We start from the raw sequence: 9,141 nt of genomic DNA, 5'->3' as shown, positions 1-9,141 counted from the left end.
ACTCTATTAACTCTATTGTATTCTACTCGCCCAAGTACAATGGTCTGTTTTAAGTTATTCTCAGCTGTCGCTTATGAGAAGCAAGATGGAGTAGCATATAGAGCATGGGCTTGGGAGTCAGAAGGTCATGGGTTCTAATCCCGGCTCCCGCATTTGTCTGCTGTGTGACCTTGGGTAAGTCACTTCACTTCTGTGTACCTCAGTTACCTCATCTCTAAAATGGAGATTGAGACCATGAGCCCCATGAACCCCAGAGAAGCAGCACGGCTCTGGAAAGAGCCCAAGCTTTGGAGTCAGAGGTCATGGGTTCGAATCCTGGCTCTGCTGATTGTCAGCTGTGTGACTCTGGGCAAGTCACTTAACTTCTCTGGGCCTCAGTTATCTCATCTGTAAAACGGAGATTAAGACTGTGAGCCCACCATAGGACAACCTGATCACCTTGTAACCTCCCCAGTGCTTTAAATAGTGCTTTGCACATAGTAAGCACTTAATAAATGTCATTATTATTATTATTATGTGGGACAGGGATTATGCCCAACCCGATTTGCTTGTATCCACCCCAGCGCTTACTACAGTGCCCAACACACAGTAAATGTTGAACAAATGCCACCACTAATATTAATTACTTATTCACTCATTCATTCATTCATTCAATCATATTTATTGAGTGCTTACTGTGTGCAGAGCACTGTACTAAATTCTTGGGGAAGTACAATACAGCAATAAAGAGAGATAATCCCTGCCCACTATGAGCTCACTGTCTAGGGCGGGGGGAGATAGACATCAATACAAGTAAACAGACATTAATATAAATAAACATAATTACAGATATATACAGAGAAGCAGTGTGGCTCGGTGGAAAGAGCCCGGGCTTTGGAGTCAGAGGTCATGGGTTCAAATCCCAGCTCTGCCAATTGTCAGCTATGTGACTTTGGGCAAGTCACTTCACTTCTCTGTGCTTCAGTTACCTCATCTGTAAAATGGGGATTAAAACTGTGAGCCCCCTTGGGACAACCTGATCACCTTGTAACCTCCCCAGAGCTCAGAACAGTGCTTTGTACATAGTAAGCACTTAAAAAATGTCATTATTATTATTATTGTTAAGTGATGAGGGGTGGGGAGAGAGGGGAAGGGCAAAGGAAGCAAGTCAGGGAGATGCAAAAGGGAGTGGGAGATGAGAAAAAGTTGGGTTTATTCTGGGAAGGCTTTTTGGAGGAGATGTGCCTTCAATAAGGGTTTGAAGAGGGGGGAATAATTTTCTGGCGGATTTGAGGAGGGAGGGCGTTCCAGGCCAGAGGTAGGATGTGGGCCAGGGGTCAGTGGCGAGACAAGTAAGATTAAGGCACAGTGAGAAGGCTAGCACCAGAGGAGAGAAGTGTGCGGACTGTGTTGTAGAAGGAGAGAAGTGAGGTGAGGCAGAAAGGAGCAAGGTAATGGAGAGTTTTAAGCCGACGGTGAGGAGTTTTTGTTTGATATGGAGGTGGATAGGCAACCACTTGAGATTTTTGAGGAGGTGGGTGACATGCCCCGAACGTTTCTGTGGAAAGATAGTCCGGGCAGTGGAGAGAAGTATGAACTGGAGTGGGGAGAGGCAGAAGGTTAGGAGATCAGAAATTATTATTTCTCTTCTCCAGGTTAAATTGCCTCAATTCCACAAAGGATCCATTTTCTGCCCCTCCAAGCTCCTCTCCTCCAGAGACTTTCTCTCATGCTGTAAAGGCTCTCTATTTGATAACTAATGAAAGTGAAGACCCAGCATTTTGCCAGTGAAAAGTGCTAAATTAAATGAAAGAAAGAGAAAGAACAAGCAGCTGTTTTAAAGCTTCATATAAGTCATTGTGTCCACCCAGCTCTGAGGATGTTGAATGGTGGAGGTTCAGGGTCTCTGACCAAGCCATATGAGATAATTCACTGTGATTCACTCTCTCTTCATCATGTGTCCATTTAGCTTGCAGTGGGCCCTGCTCTGTAGGTGTATTCAGTATTGACTGGCCAGGGTTCCTGGCTGGCTTGCCAAAATGGATGATTTATGGCATCTTCCCTGAAGCAGTCACAGGCTACTCTGCTCCCATTCTCCATCCCCTTTGTGTCTTCTATGCCTTGACACTCCCACTGGCCTTGTAATGATTTGAAATCTATTCCTGGGATTTTCCCCGATTTGGGTGCTATTCAGTGACTCGGTGCTCATTTGTGACACCTGCTCTGCTTCTGCTGCTATTCATGCTGCAAACTTTGTTCCTTGCTACAACTAGCAGCAGGGCTTTAAGGAGCCCAGAGCTTTCCAATCCTGATGCTAAAAAGCACCATCCAGCTCCTTCTTAGGCCCATCAAAACATGGTAATGGAGTTAAAATCCTGTAAGATCCAACCTGAATAAACCCTGTCTAGTAGAGTATACCTCCAATATATGTATATGTATGAGCAAGAATCTTGGCTCATAGCCGGGTGCTATGGAAGAGGTGGACATGCACGCTGGAGGAGAAAAATGCCCCTGTCCAGATTCAAAGCTAGGTCATATGCCAAATAGGATGGCTACTGAACACAGAAGGGGTGGGGGGAGTGGATACTTTGTGGCGGCAGAGGGAAATAATAATAATGATTATAATTATAATTATTGTGGTACTTGTTAAGGGTTTACTATGTGCCAAGCATTGTACAGAATGCTGGGGTAGATACAAGATAATCAGGTTGGACACAGTCCCTGCTTCTCTTGGAGCTCACAGCCTAAGTAGGAGGAAGAATAAGCATTTGATTCCCATTTTACAGCTGAGGAAACTAAGGCCAAAAGTTAAGTGACTTGCCCAAGGTCAAACAGCAGGCTAGTTGCAGATTCAAGATTAGAGCCCAGGCCCTCTGATTGCCAGGCCTGTGCTTTTTCTGTAGGATAAATTAATCAATCAATCAATGACATTTCTTGAGCACCTACTGTGTGCAGAGCAGTGTATTAAGCACTTGGGAGAGTACAGTACAACAGAGGGGGTAAACACTTTCCTTAGCCTTGAAGAACTTACAATCTGGAGGAGGAGAATACAATAAAAGAAATTATGGATAATGCACAAGAGTGCTGTGGGGTTGAAGGTGCAGTGAATAGCAGATCTACCTTAAAGCTCAACTTCAAGCCATCATGGGTAGACCTGAAGTCCATTTATGAAGGAATACACCTCAGTTGTGTGTTCCATAAACACAGAAAAGCATCAGGGCCTAGTGGATAGAGCCTGGGCCTAGGAGAAGATCTAGATTCTAATCCCGGCTCTGCCACTTAGCTGCTGTGTGACCTTGGGCAAATTGCTTAGCTTCTCTGTGCTTCAGTTCCTTCATCTGCGGAATGGGGATGCAATAACTTTTCTCCTTCCTACTTAGACTGGGAACCCCTTATGGGACCTGATGATCTTATATGTACTCCACCACTTAGTACAGTGTTTGGTATGTAGTAAGTGGTCAACAAAAATGAGCATAATCAGTATTATTATTAAACTCTCTTTTCTTGGGCAAAGACTGTGGAGAATTTCCAGCCCACATTTCATTCCCTGGGGTTCTGCTCCCTTGTTTCCCAGGAGCCCACTACATTGTAAACTCCTTCATGACAGGTTCCATGTTTACTAATTCTAGTGTACTGTCCCAGGTGCTTAGTGCAGCGTCTTGCTCAATAAATGCCATCAATTGATTTTTAAGGTGTGTCTACTAACTCTATTGGACTCAGAGCACTTGGCACCATGTTTGTGTTTTTTTCATTCTTTTTTAATGATATATGTTAAGCTTTTATGTGCCAGGCACTGCACTAAACTCTGAGGTGGATACAAGCTAATCAGGTTAGACACAGCCACGTGACACATGGGGGTCACAGTCTTAACCCCCATTTTACAGCTGAGGTGCAGTGACTTTCCCAAGGTCACACAGCATACAAGTGGCAGAATAAGAATCCAGGTCCTTCTGACGTCTGACCTGTGCTCTATCTATTAGATCACACTGCTTCTCTGCAATGGTAGGTTGCAGTAGGTACTCCCTTGATATTATTGATTGATTGATTGATTGATTGATTGGAACCATCTGGAGTAAGTTCCATGGTGCCCTCTAAGATCAAGGAGAATTCATAAGAATTCTCAAAATTCCAATAGCCTCAAACTGCCTCTAAGGATTCTTTATCTGACTCCTGTAGCACATTGTCCCAAAAGGAATGGGACAGAACAGGGATTGCCAAAGGATTCAGGAGCTAAGAAAAAACCCAAAGTAATGGCATCAGATTCTCTGCTCTACCCCGTACCATAACTACCCCGGCCCACGTCATCCCCCAGGCCTGGAATGCCCTCCCTCTGCCCATCCGCCAAGCTAGCTCTCTTCCTCCCTTCAAGGCCCTACTGAGAGCTCACCTACTCCAGGAGGCCTTCCCAGACTGAGCCCCTTCCTTCCTCTCCCCCTCGTCCCCCTCTCTATCCCCCCCATCTTACCTCCTTCCTTTCCCCACAGCATCTGTATATACGTATATGTGTTTGTACATATTTATTACTCTATTTATTTATTTATTTATCTTACCTGTACATATCTATTCTATTTATTTTATTTTGTTAGTATGTTTGGTTTTGTTCTCTGTCTCCCCTTCTAGACTGTGAGCCCGCTGTTGGGTAGGAACTGTCTCTATGTGTTGCTGACTTGTACTTCCCAAGCGCTTAGTACAGTGCTCTGCACACAGTAAGCGCTCAATAAATACGATTGATTGATTGATAACTGAGCCTACGGAGGTGGACTTTGGCATTCCCTGGAGGGGAAATATCCTGGTACTTGTAAGTGAATCCTCCTGCAGCCCCTTTCCACAAAATAGGATTTTGGGTGAGAGTTATTGGGATACTCATTGTTGTACAGCAGCCTCAGGCCCAGACAGCGTGGCTCAGTGGAAAGAGCCCGGGCTTTGAAGTCAGAGGTCATGGGTTCAAATCCCAGCTCTGCCACTTGTCAGCTGTGTGACTTTGGGCAAGTCACAACTTCTCTGGGCCTCAGTTTCCTCATCTGTAAAATGAGGATTAAGACTGTGAGTCCCCTTGGGACAACCTGATCACCTTGTAACCTCCCCAGTGCTTAGAACAGTGCTTTGCACATCGTAAGCGCTTAATAAATGCCATTATTATTATTATTAAACATCATGACTCAAAGGTTGAGGTGAGAGGTACTTGGGCCTGTGTCAAGCTAATGGGGAAAAACTGAATCCCCTCCCTAACCTTGACTTCTACTGCCCATTTCACAGTCTTGGAAGCAGCATGGCTCAATGGAAAGAGGCTCCACCAATTGTCAGCTGTGTGACTTTGGGCAAGTTACTTAACTTCTCTGGGCCTCAGTTCCCACATCTGTAAAATGGGGATTAAGATTGTGAGCCCCCCATGGGACAACCTGATCACCTTGTAACCTCCCCAGTGCTTAGAACAGTGCTTTGCATATAGTAAGCGCTTAACAAATGCCATCATCATCATTACTATTATTATTATTAGTGGCTAGTAGAGGAGACTCACCAGGGAAGGAGTATGGTAGGTCTCAGGTGGATGCCAAGAATTGTGATCATGAAAAAAACCTTCAAATCCAAGGGAAAAATTGCCAAAGAGCAGTGCACTTCTCTTTCTAGAGGTGAGTCTGATTCAGGCTGAGTGGGCCCCCATGGGGGCTAGAAATCTAGGACTGACAACTCCTGGAGGGCAGAGAATGGGTCAACCAACTCTGTTATATTATACTCCCCCAAGTGTTTAGTACAGTACTCTGCACATAGTAAGCATTTCATAATCCCAGCTCTGCCACTTGTCTGCTGTGTGACCTTGGGCAAGTCACTTAACTTCTCTGTGCCTCAGTTACCTCATCTGTAAAATGGGGATTAAGACCGTGAGCCCCCCATAAGGCAACCTGATCATCTTGTAACCTTCCCAGTGCTTAGAACAGTGTTTTACACATAGTAAGTGCTTAATAAATCTCATTATTATTATTATTATTAATAGCACTGATTAATTGATTGATTAACTAGGTCATGTCAGACCCAATCCAAACCAACCTGGTGCCAGCTCTGGCCTTCGCTGAGCACCAAACCTGAAGAGAGTGACGCCCTGAAGGATTGCCCCTGGGGCTTCTCGGAGGTGTAGTCCCAACTGCTCAGAGGACAATGTCACATGTGCTGAATCTCTAAGCATGGCATCACAGCCATTGTGCTGTGACCCTCCAAATGGGGTAGGGGATGCCAAAAAACTAGGGGAATTGAGTTTATCTACATTCGGGTTTACCTCTCAGGGTCACTCCTGGAGAGTTTCCAGTACTCTATCAGTCATAACTACAGGAGGGAGAGTGAAGCAGAGGCCTACCCATTCCATTCCTAGCTTGGGAAGTGGCTAGTGAGTGGAAGGCAATCTGCTACAAGTCAAAACTCACCCATGCTGGGCAGCAGCAGCATGGGAGAGTATCAAGGGCAGAGACTCGTTTACTGTGCGGAAGGAGGCAAAGGTAAACCACTTCCATATTTTTACCAAGAAAACTCTATGAATACACTACCAGAACGATAGCAGATGAAAGTGGGGTGTTCTGGGAAAGATGTGTCTATGGCGTTTCTATGGGTCGGACATGACTCGGCAGCAAAAAACAACAACATTTGGGTTGCTGCCTCAAAAATCTCCAGTGGCTACCAATCAATCTGCGCATCAGGCAGAAACTCCTCACCCTGGGCTTCAAGGCTCTCCATCACCTCACCCCCTCCTACCTAACCTCCCTTCTCTCCTTCGCCGCTAATCTCCTCACTGTACCTCGTTCTCGCCTGTCCCGCCATCGACCCCCAGCCCACGTCATCCCCCGGGCCTGGAATGCCCTCCCTCTGCCCATCCGCCAAGCTAGCTCACTTCCTCCCTTCAAGGCCCTACTGAGAGCTCACCTCCTCCAGGAGGCCTTCCCAGACTGAGCCCCTTCCTTCCTCTCCCCCTCGTCCCCCTCTCCATCCCCTCCATCTTACCTCCTTCCCTTCCCCACAGCACCTGTATATATGTATATATGTTTGTACATATTTATTACTCTATTTATTTATTTATTTATTTATTTATTTATTTTACTTGTACATATCTATCCTATTTATTTTATTCTGTTAGTATGTTTGGTTTTGTTCTCTGTCTCCCCCTTTTAGACTGTGAGCCCACTGTTGGGTAGGGACTGTCTCTATATGTTGCCAATTTGTACTTTCCAAACGCTTAGTACAGTGCTCTGCACATAGTAAGCGCTCAATAAATACGATTGATGATGATGATGATGATGACCCTGACAGGAAGGGCTCTAGAGCTCATTGTGGTCAGGAAACGTGACTACTAACCATTATTTTTTTTATTGGTATCTGTTAAGTGCTTACTATGTGCCAGGCACTGTTCTAAGCTCTGGGGTAGATACAAGCTAACAGGGTTGGACCAACTCTGTTGTAGTGTACTCTCTGCACGCATTAAGCACTCAAAAAAATAACAGATTGATTGATTGGTTGATCGTGGGCTTGACAGATCCCTCACAGTTGCACATTTCTCACAGTCCTGAAGCTGTTCCAACCCTTTACTGCAAGCCTTTACTGAGAAGCAGTGAGGCTCACTGGAAAGAGCACCGACCTGAAAGTCAGGAGGCCTGGGTTCTAATCCCAGCTCCACTACCTGTCTACTGTGTGGCCTTGTGAGTCACCTAACCTCTCTTTGCCTCAGTTACCTCATCTGTAAAACAGGGATTAAGACATGGATTGTGTCCAACCTGATTAGCTTGTATCTATCCCAGCGCTTAGTACAGTGTCTAGCATACTGTAAGCCCTTAACAAATACCATTAAAGAAATAAACACTCCCCCTGCCCTACATACAACCCTTAACTATTCCTCACAGGCTGGACAACCCCTCTTTCCAAGGAACCCTTTCTCAGAAGATGCATTTCCCCAAACGCTTCATCCACCTGCATCCATACCAGGCTTTACCCCTCCAAAGACCCTCTAGACTGCGGGGAATGTGTCTGTTATATTGTTGTGTTGTACTCTTCCAAGCACTTAGTAAAGTGCTTTTCACACATTAAGCGCTCAATAAGTATGATTGATTTCCTTAGAGCACCTCTTCCCTAGAATTCCAATGCTGAAACGGAGAGGTAATTAATTATTTATTAGATGCTTCCTTTACTGCTATTGTATGTTCCCGAGTTCCTAACACAGTGCTCTCTTCACAGCTAACGTTCAGTAAATCCTGTCCATAACTATAGCCTGCAACTTCTTTATTAACACAGGCTGAAAAGGTGAGTTTGCTTTCAATCCAGGAAGATAAAGATTGAATGGGGGACATGATGAGAATTTACAAAATTGTGAAGACTGTACAGTGGATGAATGTGGAATTATTCATCAAATTCCACAACACCACTACTGAGGAGTGCCCTTTGAAGCTTGAAGATGATAGGTTCAAAACAAAGAAAATATTTTCCACACAGCAGATAGTGAGACTAGGGAGTTTGTTCGCGGACCATTTTAAGCAGTAGGTTTAGGAGAGTTTTCTAGGAAACATGCCTGATAGGGGCAAGAGAGTGTAAAGGGCAATACCCAAACCACCAGCCCTATTATCCATTCCTTATTTCAGGTTCTCGGTCTTCAAATCCCAGGAATGAAGCTGGTTCTGTTGGTTTCATCAGGCAACCTCCGTCATCGCCATCAGATACACTCACTGGACACTAGACAGAAAGTTAGGGGTTTAGAAGGGAAAGCAAGGCTGTGCATCTCTAAACATAAGGATTCATGCCAGGAGGGGTAGGGAGGGAAGGCTCCTCTGATCACTCTGTTGCTACTGGCAGACAGAATCCAGGGCTGCAGGAATCGCCGTCTGGCCCAGTGGCATTGTTTATGGTTTTCCCCGGGTCAATTACATGACAAGAGACTGCAGCTTTATTTTATTGGGTGCTAGAGGAGTCCGTCCAGCAGTTTGAGAAGGACGGCTTTGCAGGCTCTAAACCCAGTTTTCTGGCTGGGGGGGGGGGGCGGGGAGGAGACTTGGGCAGAACCCTTAGCCCCTGGTCCCCTCTGTGTTTTCTGGAGCCCTCACATCTGTGGTGGGACTAAGTGAGCTCCCAATGAGGGCAGCCAGCCCCCATCCAAACTGAGTGGGAGAATGGCTAGGAGATGGATGAGAAAGC

The 9,141-nt window shown here is 45.5% G+C and overlaps 1 non-coding gene across 1 annotated transcript; it reads left to right on the top strand.

Moving 5' to 3' along the window:
• The first annotated feature begins 6,247 nt into the window (after nt 1-6,247).
• Nucleotides 6,248-6,385, top strand: LOC119926020. Its single transcript, XR_005449939.1, has one exon. It is a non-coding gene; the product is annotated as a small nucleolar RNA SNORA7 (small nucleolar RNA).
• Nucleotides 6,386-9,141: the final 2,756 nt, after the last annotated feature.

Source organism: Tachyglossus aculeatus, chromosome 3 (assembly GCF_015852505.1).
Source record: "Tachyglossus aculeatus isolate mTacAcu1 chromosome 3, mTacAcu1.pri, whole genome shotgun sequence".
NCBI lineage: Eukaryota > Metazoa > Chordata > Mammalia > Monotremata > Tachyglossidae > Tachyglossus > Tachyglossus aculeatus.
This window is presented reverse-complemented; position numbering and strand designations above follow the sequence as displayed.